This window comes from Petromyzon marinus, chromosome 43 (genome assembly GCF_048934315.1).
Source record: "Petromyzon marinus isolate PM22_M1 ecotype Great Lakes invasive population chromosome 43, UKy_Petmar_22M1.pri1.0, whole genome shotgun sequence".
Taxonomy (NCBI): Eukaryota; Metazoa; Chordata; class Hyperoartia; order Petromyzontiformes; family Petromyzontidae; genus Petromyzon; species Petromyzon marinus.
The window spans coordinates 8967394-8985326 of record NC_133709.1 but is presented as its reverse complement, the minus strand read 5'-3'; the positions used below and the strand labels follow the sequence as shown (position 1 = coordinate 8985326).

General features: G+C 43.1%; 11 non-coding genes across 11 annotated transcripts; all 11 read left to right on the top strand.

Moving 5' to 3' along the window:
• Positions 1–1705: 1705 nt before the first annotated feature.
• On the top strand, positions 1706–1824 carry LOC142930865 (5S ribosomal RNA). Its single transcript, XR_012946838.1, has one exon. It is a non-coding gene; the product is annotated as a 5S ribosomal RNA (ribosomal RNA).
• Positions 1825–4188: 2364 nt separating this feature from the next.
• Positions 4189–4307, top strand: LOC142930864 (5S ribosomal RNA). The gene has a single exon (XR_012946837.1). It is a non-coding gene; the product is annotated as a 5S ribosomal RNA (ribosomal RNA).
• A 1328-nt stretch (positions 4308–5635) lies between these two features.
• On the top strand, positions 5636–5754 carry LOC116951773 (5S ribosomal RNA). The gene has a single exon (XR_004404342.2). It is a non-coding gene; the product is annotated as a 5S ribosomal RNA (ribosomal RNA).
• Positions 5755–7086: 1332 nt separating this feature from the next.
• On the top strand, positions 7087–7205 carry LOC142930834 (5S ribosomal RNA). Its single transcript, XR_012946807.1, has one exon. It is a non-coding gene; the product is annotated as a 5S ribosomal RNA (ribosomal RNA).
• A 1330-nt stretch (positions 7206–8535) lies between these two features.
• LOC142930863 (5S ribosomal RNA) lies at positions 8536–8654 on the top strand. Its single transcript, XR_012946836.1, has one exon. It is a non-coding gene; the product is annotated as a 5S ribosomal RNA (ribosomal RNA).
• A 1331-nt stretch (positions 8655–9985) lies between these two features.
• On the top strand, positions 9986–10104 carry LOC142930862 (5S ribosomal RNA). Its single transcript, XR_012946835.1, has one exon. It is a non-coding gene; the product is annotated as a 5S ribosomal RNA (ribosomal RNA).
• Positions 10105–11435: 1331 nt separating this feature from the next.
• Positions 11436–11554, top strand: LOC142930861 (5S ribosomal RNA). Its single transcript, XR_012946834.1, has one exon. It is a non-coding gene; the product is annotated as a 5S ribosomal RNA (ribosomal RNA).
• Positions 11555–12885: 1331 nt separating this feature from the next.
• On the top strand, positions 12886–13004 carry LOC142930860 (5S ribosomal RNA). The gene has a single exon (XR_012946833.1). It is a non-coding gene; the product is annotated as a 5S ribosomal RNA (ribosomal RNA).
• Positions 13005–14335: 1331 nt separating this feature from the next.
• Positions 14336–14454, top strand: LOC142930835 (5S ribosomal RNA). Its single transcript, XR_012946808.1, has one exon. It is a non-coding gene; the product is annotated as a 5S ribosomal RNA (ribosomal RNA).
• A 1330-nt stretch (positions 14455–15784) lies between these two features.
• Positions 15785–15903, top strand: LOC142930830 (5S ribosomal RNA). Its single transcript, XR_012946803.1, has one exon. It is a non-coding gene; the product is annotated as a 5S ribosomal RNA (ribosomal RNA).
• Positions 15904–17234: 1331 nt separating this feature from the next.
• Positions 17235–17353, top strand: LOC142930859 (5S ribosomal RNA). Its single transcript, XR_012946832.1, has one exon. It is a non-coding gene; the product is annotated as a 5S ribosomal RNA (ribosomal RNA).
• Positions 17354–17933: the final 580 nt, after the last annotated feature.

The window sequence follows — 17933 nt, the reverse complement described above, 5'->3', positions numbered from 1 at the left end:
GATTCCAAACTCTCCACCATGGCCAAGACCAAAGAGCTATCCAAGGATAGGGGACAGGACAACTTCACCGCATCAAAGGGACGATGGACGGGGCCATGTACCGTCAAATCTTGGGTGAGAACCTCCTTCCCTCAGCCAGGGCATTGAAAATGGGTCGTGGATGGGTATTCCAGCATGACAATGACCCAAAACACACGGCCAAGACAACAAAGGAGTGGCTCAAGAATAAGCACATTAAGGTCCTCGAGTGGCCTAGCCAGTCTCCAGACCTTAATCCCATAGAAAATCTATGGAGGGAGCTGAAGGTTCTAGTCGCCAAACGTCAGCCTCGAAACCTTAATGACTTGGAGAAGATCTGCAAAGAGGAGTGGGACAAAATCCCTCCTGAGATGTGTGCAAACCTGGTGGCCAACTACAAGAAACGTCTGACCTCTGTGATTGCCAACAAGCGTTTTGCCACCAAGTACTAAGTCATGTTTTGCAGGGGAGTCAAAAACTTATTTGCCTCATTAAAATGCAAATCAATTTATAACATTTTTGACATGCGTTTTTCTGGATTTTTTTGTTGTTATTCTTTCTCTCACTGTTCAAATAAATCTATCATTTAAATTATAGACTGATCATTTCTTTGTCAGTGGGCAAACGTACAAAATCAGCAGGGGATCAAATACTTTTTTCCCTCACTGTAAGTTGCTCTTTTTCAAGGGCGACTAGGCCGGTAGACATCGCAGCAATCCAGAATTAAAAAAATGCAGCAGAAATTACGTAAAATGACATTCACACTTAAACTTTAGTTATTTTATTCGCAGAGTCACTTTTGATGATGACAAAGGTGGCAACATGGAGATATTTTTCTACCTACGCGACTTTACCGAAAGAACCAAAGAGTTTGAAGAAACTCGGTGGTTCCAAACACTTTGCGGCAGCTACCTTAAATGCGTTGATCCAAATTGACACTGACACTGTACGGCAAAAAGGGGGCAAACAAAAAAGATTTAATTCCTAGACTTGGAAATAATTAAGCCACGCCTAAAATATTAAAAGTGTGTGTTTAACTTGTTTTTGGGTATTTGGCTGCTAGAAACTTCCACAACCACTTTGTTGAGCTGTCGTTTGTGGCCAGGACGTTTCTGAAGACGCGCTACATAGCTCAGTGGGCCTTACTTGGTAAAATAGAAATAGTAACGTTCTGCGCAGATTTCACTCTATCTTGACGAGAGAGAATGACTCAGGTTCAGGGTAGATTGTGTGATGGCACCTGAAATGGTGATGTTTAGGGAGGCTTCATCCAGCAGTGGATTGACCATGGCTGATGATAATGACGATTTTTTTTTTATGATGGCTCGTTTTGTGCATTCTTTGGGAGAGAAAGCTGGGACCATCAACCCACTTGCACTGGAGAACACTTTACATTTCTGGGGGATTGAAACCCGCATTCCAACCGTGGGTCTCCGACCGCCATTATGAACCCTCACCCCCTCCCAAGAAATAAACCAGTTCACCAGAGATAAAAAAAAAATGAAGAAACCTCTATTACTAAATTTTACAGCTCCCATTGTTTCCTATTTCATTTGATTAAAACAATGATCAGTAATGAGAAGAATCGGAACCCCAATACCAATGATGAGGTCCTAGTGCCGGATTTAGGAATCCGGGTATTCTACCACAACTAAAGATGAATCTACTAAATCTTCACTAAGCATTCGCCTACGACCATATCACCCTGAATACGCCCGATCTCGTCCGATCTCGGAAGCTAAGCAGGGTCGAGCCTGGTTAGTACTTGGATGGGAGACCGCCTGGGAATACCAGGTGTTGTAGGCTTTTGTTGCCGGCTTTTGCCTCTTTCCGTCGGCAGGGGGAGCGCTGTCTTCCCCGCGTGTCGCTCACGCACAGCGGGGCTGGTGGGTTCTCGTCTCTAGGGGGCACCGCTACCTCGACTGAAAAAGCAAAAGATTAATGCAAAACTACATTGATACTTTTTACCAGGTAAGGTCCACTGAGCTACATTGCTCTTTTTCAGAAGCGACCTGGCCAGAAATTGTAGCTCAACGAAGTGGCTTATTATCATGTGGACATTTCTAGCAGCCAAATATTCTAAAGAAGCTAATTTCCCATCAAGCCCTTTGACCTACAGTGAGGAAAAAAAAAGTATTTGATCCCCTGCTGATTTTGTACGTTTGCCCACTGACAAAGAAATGATCAGTCTATAATTTTAATGGTAGGTTTATTTGAACAGTGAGAGATAATAACAAGAAAATCCAGAAAAACGCATGTAAAAATGTTATAAATTGATTTGCATTTTAATGAGGGAAATAAGTATTTGAACCCCTCTCAATCAGAAAGATTTCTGGCTCCCAGGTGTCTTTTAAACAGGTAACCAGCTGAGATTAGGAGCACACTCTGAAAGGGAGTGCCCCTAATCTCAGCTTGTTACCTGTATGAAAGACACCTGTCCACAGAAGCAATGAATCAATCAGATTCCAAACTCTCCACCGTGGCCAAGACCAAAGAGCTATCCAAGGATAGGGGACAGGACAACTTCACCGCATCAAAGGGACGATGGACGGGGCCATGTACTGTCAAATCTTGGGTGAGAACCTCCTTCCCTCAGCCAGGGCATTGAAAATGGGTCGTGGATGGGTATTCCAGCATGAGAATGACCCAAAACACACGGCCAAGACAACAAAGGAGTGGCTCAAGAATAAGCACATTAAGGTCCTCGAGTGGCCTAGCCAGTCTCCAGACCTTAATCCCATAGAAAATCTATGGAGGGAGCTGAAGGTTCTAGTCGCCAAACGTCAGCCTCGAAACCTTAATGACTTGGAGAAGATCTGCAAAGAGGAGTGGGACAAAATCCCTCCTGAGATGTGTGCAAACCTGGTGGCCAACTACAAGAAACGTCTGACCTCTGTGATTGCCAACAAGCGTTTTGCCACCAAGTACTAAGTCATGTTTTGCAGGGGAGTCAAAAACTTATTTGCCTCATTAAAATGCAAATCAATTTATAACATTTTTGACATGCGTTTTTCTGGATTTTTTTGTTGTTATTCTTTCTCTCACTGTTCAAATAAATCTATCATTTAAATTATAGACTGATCATTTCTTTGTCAGTGGGCAAACGTACAAAATCAGCAGGGGATCAAATACTTTTTTCCCTCACTGTAAGTTGCTCTTTTTCAAGGGCGACTAGGCCGGTAGACATCGCAGCAATCCAGAATTAAAAAAATGCAGCAGAAATTACGTAAAATGACATTCACACTTAAACTTTAGTTATTTTATTCACAGAGTCACTTTTGATGATGACAAAGGTGGCAACATGGAGATATTTTTCTACCTACGCGACTTTACCGAAAGAACCAAAGAGTTTGAAGAAACTCGGTGGTTCCAAACACTTTGCGGCAGCTACCTTAAATGCGTTGATCCAAATTGACACTGACACTGTACGGCAAAAAGGGGGCAAACAAAAAATATTTAATTCCTAGACTTGGAAATAATTAAGCCACGACTAAAATATTAAAAGTGTGTGTTTAACTTGTTTTGGGGTATTTGGCTGCTAGAAACTTCCACAACCACTTTGTTGAGCTGTCGTTTGTGGCCAGGACGTTTCTGAAGACGCGCTACATAGCTCAGTGGGCCTTACTTGGCAAAATAGAAATAGTAACGTTCTGCGCAGATTTCACTCTATCTTGAAGAGAGAGAATGACTCAGGTTCAGGGTAGATTGTGTGATGGCACCTGAAATGGTGATGTTTAGGGAGGCTTCATCCAGCAGTGGATTGACCATGGCTGATGATGATAATGACGATTTTTTTTTACGATGGCTTGTTTTGTGCATTCTTTGGGAAAGAAAGCTGGGACCATCAACCCACTTGCACTGGAGAACACTTTTAATTTCTGGGGGATTGAAACCCGCAATTCAACCGTGGGTCTCCGACCGCCATTATGAACCCTCACCCCCTCCCAAGAAATAAAGCAGTTCACCAGAGATAAAAAAAAGAATTCAAGAAACCTCTATTACTAAATTTTACAGGTCCCATTGTTTCCTATTTCATTTGCTTAAAACAATGATCAGTAATGAGAAGAATCGGAACCCCAATACCAATGATGAGGTCCTAGTGCCGGATTTAGGAATCTGGGTATTCTACCACAACTAAAGATGAATCTACTAAATCTTCACAAAGTTTTCGCCTACGACCATATCACCCTGAATACGCCCGATCTCGTCCGATCTCGGAAGCTAAGCAGGGTCGAGCCTGGTTAGTACTTGGATGGGAGACCGCCTGGGAATACCAGGTGTTGTAGGCTTTTGTTGCCGGCTTTTGCCTCTTTCCGTCGGCAGGGGGAGCGCTGTCTTCCCCGCGTGTCGCTCACGCACAGCGGGGCTAGCGGGTTCTCGTCTATAGGGGGCACCGCTAACTCGGCCTGAACAATCAGAAGGTAACTCAAAAACTAAATTTATATTTTTACCATGTGAGGCCCACTGAGCTATATCGCTCTTTTTCAGAAATAACCTGGCCAGAAATTGTAGCTCAACGAAGTGGCTTATTATCATGTGGACATTTCTAGCAGAAAGAAGTTCATTTCCCATCAAGCCCTTTGAGCCAAGTTGCTCTTTTGCAAGGGCGACTCGTCCGGAAGACATCGCAGTAATCCAGAATAAAAAAAAAATTAAGTTAAAATGATGTAAAATGACATTCACACTTAAACTTTAGTTATTTTATTCACAGAGTCCCTTTTGATGATGACAAAGGTGGCAACATGGAGATATTTTTCTACCTACGTGACTTTACCGAAGGAACCAAAGAGTATGAAGAAACTCGGTGGTTCCAAACACTTTGCGGCAGCTACCTTAAATGCGTTGATCCAAATTGACACTGACACTGTACGGGAAAAAGGGGGCAAAAAAACATATTTAATTCCTAGAATTGGAAATAATTAAAATTAAGCCACGACTAAAATATTAAAAGTGTGTGTTTAACTTGTTTTTGGGTATTTGGCTGCTAGAAACTTCCACAACCACTTTGTTGAGCTGTCGTTTGTGGCCAGGACGTTTCTGAAGACGCGCTACATAGCTCAGTGGGCCTTACTTGGTAAAATAGAAATAGTAACGTTCTGCGCAGATTTCACTCTATCTTGAAGAGAGAGAATGACTCAGGTTCAGGGTAGATTGTGTGATGGCACCTGAAATGGTGATGTTTAGGGAGGCTTCATCCAGCAGTGGATTGACCATGGCTGATGATGATAATGACGATTTTTTTTTACGATGGCTTGTTTTGTGCATTCTTTGGGAGAGAAAGCTGGGACCATCAACCCACTTGCACTGGAGAACACTTTTAATTTCTGGGGGATTGAAACCCGGATTCCAACCGTGGGTCTCCGACCGCCATTATGCACCCTCACCCCCTCCCAAGAAATAAACCATTTCACCAGAGATTAAAAAAAATAATTCAAGAAACCTCTATTACTAAATTTTACAGCTCCCATTGTTTCCTATTTCATTTGATTAAAACAATGATCAGTAATGAGAAGAATCGGAACCCCAATACCAATGATGAGGTCCTAGTGCCGGATTTAGGAATCTGGGTATTCTACCACAACGAAAGATGAATGCACTAAATCTTCCCTAAGCTTTCGCCTACGACCATATCACCCTGAATACGCCCGATCTCGTCCGATCTTGGAAGCTAAGCAGGGTCGAGCCTGGTTAGTACTTGGATGGGAGACCGCCTGGGAAGACCAGGTGTTGTAGACTTTTGTTGCCGGCTTTTGCCTCTTTCCGTCGGCAGGGGGAGCGCTCTCTTCCCCGCGTGTTGCTCACGCACAGCGGGGTTGGCGGGTTCTCGTCTCTAGGGGGCACCGCTAACTCAGCCTGAACAATCAGAGGGTAACTCAAAAACTAAATTTATATTTTTACCATGTAAGGCCCACTGAGCTATATTGCTCTTTTTCCGAAATAACCTGGCCAGAAATTGTAGCTCAAAGAAGTGGCTTATTATCATGTGGACGTTTCTAGCAGAAAGAAGCTCATTTCCCATCAAGCCCTTTGAGCTAAGTTGCTCTTTTGCAAGGGCGACTCGTCCGGAAGACATCGCAGTAATCCAGAATAAAAAAAAAAGATTAAGTAAAAATGATGTGAAATGACATTCACACTTAAACTTTTGTTATTTTATTCACAGAGTCACTTTTGATGATGACAAAGGTGGCAACATGGAGATATTTTTCTACCTACGCGACTTTACCGAAAGAACCAAAGAGTTTGAAGAAACTCGGTGGTTCCAAACACTTTGCGGCAGCTACCTTAAATGCGTTGATCCAAATTGACACTGACACTGTACGGCAAAAAGGGGGCAAACAAAAAATATTTAATTCCTAGACTTGGAAATAATTAGAATTAAGCCACGACTAAAATATTAAAAGTTTGTGTGTTAACTTGTTTTTGGGTATTTGGCTGCTAGAAACTTCCACAACCACTTTGTTGAGCTGTCGTTTGTGGCCAGGACGTTTCTGAAGACGCGCTACATAGCTCAGTGGGCCTTACTTGGCAAAATAGAAATAGTAACGTTCTGCGCAGATTTCACTCTATCTTGAAGAGAGAGAATGACTCAGGTTCAGGGTAGATTGTGTGATGGCACCTGAAATGGTGATGTTTATGGAGGCTTCATCCAGCATTGGATTGACCATGGCTGATGATGATAATGACGATTTTTTTTTTACGATGGCTTGTTTTGTGCATTCTATGGGAAAGAAAGCTGAGACCATCAACCCACTTGCACTGGAGAACACTTTTAATTTCTGGGGGATTGAAACCCGCATTCCAACCGTGGGTCTCCGACCGCCATTATGCACCCTCACCCCCTCCCAAGAAATAAACCAGTTCACCAGAGATTAAAAAAAGAATTCAAGAAACCTCTATTACTAAATTTTACAGGTCCCATCGTTTCCTATTTCATTTGCTTAAAACAATGATCAGTAATGAGAAGAATCGGAACCCCAATACCAATGATGAGGTCCTAGTGCCGGATTTAGGAATCTGGATATTCTACCACAACTAAAGATGAATCTACTAAATCTTCACTGAGCTTACGCCTACGACCATATCACCCTGAATACGCCCGATCTCGTCCGATCTCGGAAGCTAAGCAGGATCGAGCCTGGTTAGTACTTGGATGGGAGACCGCCTGGGAATACCAGGTGTTGTAGGCTTTTGTTGCCGGCTTTTGCCTCTTTCCGTCGGCAGGGGGAGCGCTGTCTTCCCCGCGTGTCGCTCACGCACAGCGGGGCTGGCGGGTTCTCGTCTCTAGGGGGCACCACTAACTCGGCCTGAACAATCAGAAGGTAACTCAAAAACTAAATTTATATTTTTACCATGTGAGGCCCACTGAGCTATATTGCTCTTTTCAGAAAAAACCTGGCCAGAAATTGTAGCTCAAAGAAGTGGCTTATTATCATGTGGACATTTCTAGCAGAAAGAAGCTCATTTCCCATCAAGCCCTTTGAGCTAAGTTGCTCTTTTGCAAGGGCGACTCGTCCGGAAGACATCGCAGTAATCCAGAATAAAAAAAAAGATTAAGTAAAAATGATGTGAAATGACATTCACACTTAAACTTTTGTTATTTTATTCACAGAGTCACTTTTGATGATGACAAAGGTGGCAACATGGAGATATTTTTCTACCTACGCGACTTTACCGAAAGAACCAAAGAGTTTGAAGAAACTCGGTGGTTCCAAACACTTTGCGGCAGCTACCTTAAATGCGTTGATCCAAATTGACACTGACACTGTACGGCAAAAAGGGGGCAAACAAAAAATATTTAATTCCTAGACTTGGAAATAATTAGAATTAAGCCACGACTAAAATATTAAAAGTGTGTGTGTTAACTTGTTTTTGGGTATTTGGCTGCTAGAAACTTCCACAACCACTTTGTTGAGCTGTCGTTTGTGGCCAGGACGTTTCTGAAGACGCGCTACATAGCTCAGTGGGCCTTACTTGGCAAAATAGAAATAGTAACGTTCTGCGCAGATTTCACTCTATCTTGAAGAGAGAGAATGACTCAGGTTCAGGGTAGATTGTGTGATGGCACCTGAAATGGTGATGTTTATGGAGGCTTCATCCAGCATTGGATTGACCATGGCTGATGATGATAATGACGATTTTTTTTTTACGATGGCTTGTTTTGTGCATTCTATGGGAAAGAAAGCTGGGACCATCAACCCACTTGCACTGGAGAACACTTTTAATTTCTGGGGGATTGAAACCCGCATTCCAACCGTGGGTCTCCGACCGCCATTATGCACCCTCACCCCCTCCCAAGAAATAAACCAGTTCACCAGAGATTAAAAAAAGAATTCAAGAAACCTCTATTACTAAATTTTACAGGTCCCATCGTTTCCTATTTCATTTGCTTAAAACAATGATCAGTAATGAGAAGAATCGGAACCCCAATACCAATGATGAGGTCCTAGTGCCGGATTTAGGAATCTGGATATTCTACCACAACTAAAGATGAATCTACTAAATCTTCACTGAGCTTACGCCTACGACCATATCACCCTGAATACGCCCGATCTCGTCCGATCTCGGAAGCTAAGCAGGGTCGAGCCTGGTTAGTACTTGGATGGGAGACCGCCTGGGAATACCAGGTGTTGTAGGCTTTTGTTGCCGGCTTTTGCCTCTTTCCGTCGGCAGGGGGAGCGCTGTCTTCCCCGCGTGTCGCTCACGCACAGCGGGGCTGGCGGGTTCTCGTCTCTAGGGGGCACCGCTAACTCGGCCTGAACAATCAGAAGGTAACTCAAAAACTAAATTTATATTTTTACCATGTGAGGCCCACTGAGCTATATTGCTCTTTTTCAGAAAAAACCTGGCCAGAAATTGTAGCTCAAAGAAGTGGCTTATTATCATGTGGACATTTCTAGCAGAAAGAAGCTCATTTCCCATCAAGCCCTTTGAGCTAAGTTGCTCTTTTGCAAGGGCGACTCGTCCGGAAGACATCGCAGTAATCCAGAATAAAAAAAAAGATTAAGTAAAAATGATGTGAAATGACATTCACACTTAAACTTTTGTTATTTTATTCACAGAGTCACTTTTGATGATGACAAAGGTGGCAACATGGAGATATTTTTCTACCTACGCGACTTTACCGAAAGAACCAAAGAGTTTGAAGAAACTCGGTGGTTCCAAACACTTTGCGGCAGCTACCTTAAATGCGTTGATCCAAATTGACACTGACACTGTACGGCAAAAAGGGGGCAAACAAAAAATATTTAATTCCTAGACTTGGAAATAATTAGAATTAAGCCACAACTAAAATATTAAAAGTGTGTGTGTTAACTTGTTTTTGGGTATTTGGCTGCTAGAAACTTCCACAACCACTTTGTTGAGCTGTCGTTTGTGGCCAGGACGTTTCTGAAGACGCGCTACATAGCTCAGTGGGCCTTACTTGGCAAAATAGAAATAGTAACGTTCTGCGCAGATTTCACTCTATCTTGAAGAGAGAGAATGACTCAGGTTCAGGGTAGATTGTGTGATGGCACCTGAAATGGTGATGTTTATGGAGGCTTCATCCAGCATTGGATTGACCATGGCTGATGATGATAATGACGATTTTTTTTTTACGATGGCTTGTTTTGTGCATTCTATGGGAAAGAAAGCTGGGACCATCAACCCACTTGCACTGGAGAACACTTTTAATTTCTGGGGGATTGAAACCCGCATTCCAACCGTGGGTCTCCGACCGCCATTATGCACCCTCACCCCCTCCCAAGAAATAAACCAGTTCACCAGAGATTAAAAAAAGAATTCAAGAAACCTCTATTACTAAATTTTACAGGTCCCATCGTTTCCTATTTCATTTGCTTAAAACAATGATCAGTAATGAGAAGAATCGGAACCCCAATACCAATGATGAGGTCCTAGTGCCGGATTTAGGAATCTGGATATTCTACCACAACTAAAGATGAATCTACTAAATCTTCACTGAGCTTACGCCTACGACCATATCACCCTGAATACGCCCGATCTCGTCCGATCTCGGAAGCTAAGCAGGGTCGAGCCTGGTTAGTACTTGGATGGGAGACCGCCTGGGAATACCAGGTGTTGTAGGCTTTTGTTGCCGGCTTTTGCCTCTTTCCGTCGGCAGGGGGAGCGCTGTCTTCCCCGCGTGTCGCTCACGCACAGCGGGGCTGGCGGGTTCTCGTCTCTAGGGGGCACCGCTAACTCGGCCTGAACAATCAGAAGGTAACTCAAAAACTAAATTTATATTTTTACCATGTGAGGCCCACTGAGCTATATTGCTCTTTTTCAGAAAAAACCTGGCCAGAAATTGTAGCTCAAAGAAGTGGCTTATTATCATGTGGACATTTCTAGCAGAAAGAAGCTCATTTCCCATCAAGCCCTTTGAGCTAAGTTGCTCTTTTGCAAGGGCGACTCGTCCGGAAGACATCGCAGTAATCCAGAATAAAAAAAAAGATTAAGTAAAAATGATGTGAAATGACATTCACACTTAAACTTTTGTTATTTTATTCACAGAGTCACTTTTGATGATGACAAAGGTGGCAACATGGAGATATTTTTCTACCTACGCGACTTTACCGAAAGAACCAAAGAGTTTGAAGAAACTCGGTGGTTCCAAACACTTTGCGGCAGCTACCTTAAATGCGTTGATCCAAATTGACACTGACACTGTACGGCAAAAAGGGGGCAAACAAAAAATATTTAATTCCTAGACTTGGAAATAATTAGAATTAAGCCACGACTAAAATATTAAAAGTGTGTGTGTTAACTTGTTTTTGGGTATTTGGCTGCTAGAAACTTCCACAACCACTTTGTTGAGCTGTCGTTTGTGGCCAGGACGTTTCTGAAGACGCGCTACATAGCTCAGTGGGCCTTACTTGGCAAAATAGAAATAGTAACGTTCTGCGCAGATTTCACTCTATCTTGAAGAGAGAGAATGACTCAGGTTCAGGGTAGATTGTGTGATGGCACCTGAAATGGTGATGTTTATGGAGGCTTCATCCAGCATTGGATTGACCATGGCTGATGATGATAATGACGATTTTTTTTTTACGATGGCTTGTTTTGTGCATTCTATGGGAAAGAAAGCTGGGACCATCAACCCACTTGCACTGGAGAACACTTTTAATTTCTGGGGGATTGAAACCCGCATTCCAACCGTGGGTCTCCGACCGCCATTATGCACCCTCACCCCCTCCCAAGAAATAAACCAGTTCACCAGAGATTAAAAAAAGAATTCAAGAAACCTCTATTACTAAATTTTACAGGTCCCATCGTTTCCTATTTCATTTGCTTAAAACAATGATCAGTAATGAGAAGAATCGGAACCCCAATACCAATGATGAGGTCCTAGTGCCGGATTTAGGAATCTGGATATTCTACCACAACTAAAGATGAATCTACTAAATCTTCACTGAGCTTACGCCTACGACCATATCACCCTGAATACGCCCGATCTCGTCCGATCTCGGAAGCTAAGCAGGGTCGAGCCTGGTTAGTACTTGGATGGGAGACCGCCTGGGAATACCAGGTGTTGTAGGCTTTTGTTGCCGGCTTTTGCCTCTTTCCGTCGGCAGGGGGAGCGCTGTCTTCCCCGCGTGTCGCTCACGCACAGCGGGGCTGGCGGGTTCTCGTCTCTAGGGGGCACCGCTAACTCGGCCTGAACAATCAGAAGGTAACTCAAAAACTAAATTTATATTTTTACCATGTGAGGCCCACTGAGCTATATTGCTCTTTTTCAGAAAAAACCTGGCCAGAAATTGTAGCTCAAAGAAGTGGCTTATTATCATGTGGACATTTCTAGCAGAAAGAAGCTCATTTCCCATCAAGCCCTTTGAGCTAAGTTGCTCTTTTGCAAGGGCGACTCGTCCGGAAGACATCGCAGTAATCCAGAATAAAAAAAAAGATTAAGTAAAAATGATGTGAAATGACATTCACACTTAAACTTTTGTTATTTTATTCACAGAGTCACTTTTGATGATGACAAAGGTGGCAACATGGAGATATTTTTCTACCTACGCGACTTTACCGAAAGAACCAAAGAGTTTGAAGAAACTCGGTGGTTCCAAACACTTTGCGGCAGCTACCTTAAATGCGTTGATCCAAATTGACACTGACACTGTACGGCAAAAAGGGGGCAAACAAAAAATATTTAATTCCTAGACTTGGAAATAATTAGAATTAAGCCACAACTAAAATATTAAAAGTGTGTGTGTTAACTTGTTTTTGGGTATTTGGCTGCTAGAAACTTCCACAACCACTTTGTTGAGCTGTCGTTTGTGGCCAGGACGTTTCTGAAGACGCGCTACATAGCTCAGTGGGCCTTACTTGGCAAAATAGAAATAGTAACGTTCTGCGCAGATTTCACTCTATCTTGAAGAGAGAGAATGACTCAGGTTCAGGGTAGATTGTGTGATGGCACCTGAAATGGTGATGTTTATGGAGGCTTCATCCAGCATTGGATTGACCATGGCTGATGATGATAATGACGATTTTTTTTTTACGATGGCTTGTTTTGTGCATTCTATGGGAAAGAAAGCTGGGACCATCAACCCACTTGCACTGGAGAACACTTTTAATTTCTGGGGGATTGAAACCCGCATTCCAACCGTGGGTCTCCGACCGCCATTATGCACCCTCACCCCCTCCCAAGAAATAAACCAGTTCACCAGAGATTAAAAAAAGAATTCAAGAAACCTCTATTACTAAATTTTACAGGTCCCATCGTTTCCTATTTCATTTGCTTAAAACAATGATCAGTAATGAGAAGAATCGGAACCCCAATACCAATGATGAGGTCCTAGTGCCGGATTTAGGAATCTGGATATTCTACCACAACTAAAGATGAATCTACTAAATCTTCACTGAGCTTACGCCTACGACCATATCACCCTGAATACGCCCGATCTCGTCCGATCTCGGAAGCTAAGCAGGGTCGAGCCTGGTTAGTACTTGGATGGGAGACCGCCTGGGAATACCAGGTGTTGTAGGCTTTTGTTGCCGGCTTTTGCCTCTTTCCGTCGGCAGGGGGAGCGCTGTCTTCCCCGCGTGTCGCTCACGCACAGCGGGGCTGGCGGGTTCTCGTCTCTAGGGGGCACCGCTAACTCGGCCTGAACAATCAGAAGGTAACTCAAAAACTAAATTTATATTTTTACCATGTGAGGCCCACTGAGCTATATTGCTCTTTTTCAGAAAAAACCTGGCCAGAAATTGTAGCTCAAAGAAGTGGCTTATTATCATGTGGACATTTCTAGCAGAAAGAAGCTCATTTCCCATCAAGCCCTTTGAGCTAAGTTGCTCTTTTGCAAGGGCGACTCGTCCGGAAGACATCGCAGTAATCCAGAATAAAAAAAAAGATTAAGTAAAAATGATGTGAAATGACATTCACACTTAAACTTTTGTTATTTTATTCACAGAGTCACTTTTGATGATGACAAAGGTGGCAACATGGAGATATTTTTCTACCTACGCGACTTTACCGAAAGAACCAAAGAGTTTGAAGAAACTCGGTGGTTCCAAACACTTTGCGGCAGCTACCTTAAATGCGTTGATCCAAATTGACACTGACACTGTACGGCAAAAAGGGGGCAAACAAAAAATATTTAATTCCTAGACTTGGAAATAATTAGAATTAAGCCACGACTAAAATATTAAAAGTGTGTGTGTTAACTTGTTTTTGGGTATTTGGCTGCTAGAAACTTCCACAACCACTTTGTTGAGCTGTCGTTTGTGGCCAGGACGTTTCTGAAGACGCGCTACATAGCTCAGTGGGCCTTACTTGGCAAAATAGAAATAGTAACGTTCTGCGCAGATTTCACTCTATCTTGAAGAGAGAGAATGACTCAGGTTCAGGGTAGATTGTGTGATGGCACCTGAAATGGTGATGTTTATGGAGGCTTCATCCAGCATTGGATTGACCATGGCTGATGATGATAATGACGATTTTTTTTTTACGATGGCTTGTTTTGTGCATTCTATGGGAAAGAAAGCTGGGACCATCAACCCACTTGCACTGGAGAACACTTTTAATTTCTGGGGGATTGAAACCCGCATTCCAACCGTGGGTCTCCGACCGCCATTATGCACCCTCACCCCCTCCCAAGAAATAAACCAGTTCACCAGAGATTAAAAAAAGAATTCAAGAAACCTCTATTACTAAATTTTACAGGTCCCATCGTTTCCTATTTCATTTGCTTAAAACAATGATCAGTAATGAGAAGAATCGGAACCCCAATACCAATGATGAGGTCCTAGTGCCGGATTTAGGAATCTGGATATTCTACCACAACTAAAGATGAATCTACTAAATCTTCACTGAGCTTACACCTATGACCATATCACCCTGAATACGCCCGATCTCGTCCGATCTCGGAAGCTAAGCAGGGTCGAGCCTGGTTAGTACTTGGATGGGAGACCGCCTGGGAATACCAGGTGTTGTAGGCTTTTGTTGCCGGCTTTTGCCTCTTTCCGTCGGCAGGGGGAGCGCTGTCTTCCCCGCGTGTCGCTCACGCACAGCGGGGCTGGCGGGTTCTCGTCTCTAGGGGGCACCGCTAACTCGGCCTGAACAATCAGAAGGTAACTCAAAAACTAAATTTATATTTTTACCATGTGAGGCCCACTGAGCTATATTGCTCTTTTTCAGAAAAAACCTGGCCAGAAATTGTAGCTCAAAGAAGTGGCTTATTATCATGTGGACATTTCTAGCAGAAAGAAGCTCATTTCCCATCAAGCCCTTTGAGCTAAGTTGCTCTTTTGCAAGGGCGACTCGTCCGGAAGACATCGCAGTAATCCAGAATAAAAAAAAAGATTAAGTAAAAATGATGTGAAATGACATTCACACTTAAAATTTTGTTATTTTATTCACAGAGTCACTTTTGATGATGACAAAGGTGGCAACATGGAGATATTTTTCTACCTACGCGACTTTACCGAAAGAACCAAAGAGTTTGAAGAAACTCGGTGGTTCCAAACACTTTGCGGCAGCTACCTTAAATGCGTTGATCCAAATTGACACTGACACTGTATGGCAAAAAGGGGGCAAACAAAAAATATTTAATTCCTAGACTTGGAAATAATTAGAATTAAGCCACGACTAAAATATTAAAAGTGTGTGTGTTAACTTGTTTTTGGGTATTTGGCTGCTAGAAACTTCCACAACCACTTTGTTGAGCTGTCATTTGTGGCCAGGACGTTTCTGAAGACGCGCTACATAGCTCAGTGGGCCTTACTTGGCAAAATAGAAATAGTAACGTTCTGCGCAGATTTCACTCTATCTTGAAGAGAGAGAATGACTCAGGTTCAGGGTAGATTGTGTGATGGCACCTGAAATGGTGATGTTTATGGAGGCTTCATCCAGCATTGGATTGACCATGGCTGATGATGATAATGACGATTTTTTTTTACGATGGCTTGTTTTGTGCATTCTATGGGAAAGAAAGCTGGGACCATCAACCCACTTGCACTGGAGAACACTTTTAATTTCTGGGGGATTGAAACCCGCATTCCAACCGTGGGTCTCCGACCGCCATTATGCACCCTCACCCCCTCCCAAGAAATAAACCAGTTCACCAGAGATTAAAAAAAGAATTCAAGAAACCTCTATTACTAAATTTTACAGGTCCCATCGTTTCCTATTTCATTTGCTTAAAACAATGATCAGTAATGAGAAGAATCGGAACCCCAATACCAATGATGAGGTCCTAGTGCCGGATTTAGGAATCTGGATATTCTACCACAACTAAAGATGAATCTACTAAATCTTCACTGAGCTTACGCCTACGACCATATCACCCTGAATACGCCTGATCTCGTCCGATCTCGGAAGCTAAGCAGGGTCGAGCCTGGTTAGTACTTGGATGGGAGACCGCCTGGGAATACCAGGTGTTGTAGGCTTTTGTTGCCGGCTTTTGCCTCTTTCCGTCGGCAGGGGGAGCGCTGTCTTCCCCGCGTGTCCCTCACGCACAGCGGGGCTGGCGGGTTCTCGTCTCTAGGGGGCACCGCTAACTCGGCCTGAACAATCAGAAGGTAACTCAAAAACTAAATTTATATTTTTACCATGTGAGGCCCACTGAGCTATATTGCTCTTTTTCAGAAAAAACCTGGCCAGAAATTGTAGCTCAAAGAAGTGGCTTATTATCATGTGGACATTTCTAGCAGAAAGAAGCTCATTTCCCATCAAGCCCTTTGAGCTAAGTTGCTCTTTTGCAAGGGCGACTCGTCCGGAAGACATCGCAGTAATCCAGAATAAAAAAAAAGATTAAGTAAAAATGATGTGAAATGACATTCACACTTAAACTTTTGTTATTTTATTCACAGAGTCACTTTTGATGATGACAAAGGTGGCAACATGGAGATATTTTTCTACCTACGCGACTTTACCGAAAGAACCAAAGAGTTTGAAGAAACTCGGTGGTTCCAAACACTTTGCGGCAGCTACCTTAAATGCGTTGATCCAAATTGACACTGACACTGTACGGCAAAAAGGGGGCAAACAAAAAATATTTAATTCCTAGACTTGGAAATAATTAGAATTAAGCCACGACTAAAATATTAAAAGTGTGTGTGTTAACTTGTTTTTGGGTATTTGGCTGCTAGAAACTTCCACAACCACTTTGTTGAGCTGTCGTTTGTGGCCAGGACGTTTCTGAAGACGCGCTACATAGCTCAGTGGGCCTTACTTGGCAAAATAGAAATAGTAACGTTCTGCGCAGATTTCACTCTATCTTGAAGAGAGAGAATGACTCAGGTTCAGGGTAGATTGTGTGATGGCACCTGAAATGGTGATGTTTATGGAGGCTTCATCCAGCATTGGATTGACCATGGCTGATGATGATAATGACGATTTTTTTTTTACGATGGCTTGTTTTGTGCATTCTATGGGAAAGAAAGCTGGGACCATCAACCCACTTGCACTGGAGAACACTTTTAATTTCTGGGGGATTGAAACCCGCATTCCAACCGTGGGTCTCCGACCGCCATTATGCACCCTCACCCCCTCCCAAGAAATAAACCAGTTCACCAGAGATTAAAAAAAGAATTCAAGAAACCTCTATTACTAAATTTTACAGGTCCCATCGTTTCCTATTTCATTTGCTTAAAACAATGATCAGTAATGAGAAGAATCGGAACCCCAATACCAATGATGAGGTCCTAGTGCCGGATTTAGGAATCTGGATATTCTACCACAACTAAAGATGAATCTACTAAATCTTCACTGAGCTTACGCCTACGACCATATCACCCTGAATACGCCCGATCTCGTCCGATCTCGGAAGCTAAGCAGGGTCGAGCCTGGTTAGTACTTGGATGGGAGACCGCCTGGGAATACCAGGTGTTGTAGGCTTTTGTTGCCGGCTTTTGCCTCTTTCCGTCGGCAGGGGGAGCGCTGTCTTCCCCGCGTGTCGCTCACGCACAGCGGGGCTGGCGGGTTCTCGTCTCTAGGGGGCACCGCTAACTCGGCCTGAACAATCAGAAGGTAACTCAAAAACTAAATTTATATTTTTACCATGTGAGGCCCACTGAGCTATATTGCTCTTTTTCAGAAAAAACCTGGCCAGAAATTGTAGCTCAAAGAAGTGGCTTATTATCATGTGGACATTTCTAGCAGAAAGAAGCTCATTTCCCATCAAGCCCTTTGAGCTAAGTTGCTCTTTTGCAAGGGCGACTCGTCCGGAAGACATCGCAGTAATCCAGAATAAAAAAAAAGATTAAGTAAAAATGATGTGAAATGACATTCACACTTAAACTTTTGTTATTTTATTCACAGAGTCACTTTTGATGATGACAAAGGTGGCAACATGGAGATATTTTTCTACCTACGCGACTTTACCGAAAGAACCAAAGAGTTTGAAGAAACTCGGTGGTTCCAAACACTTTGCGGCAGCTACCTTAAATGCGTTGATCCAAATTGACACTGACACTGT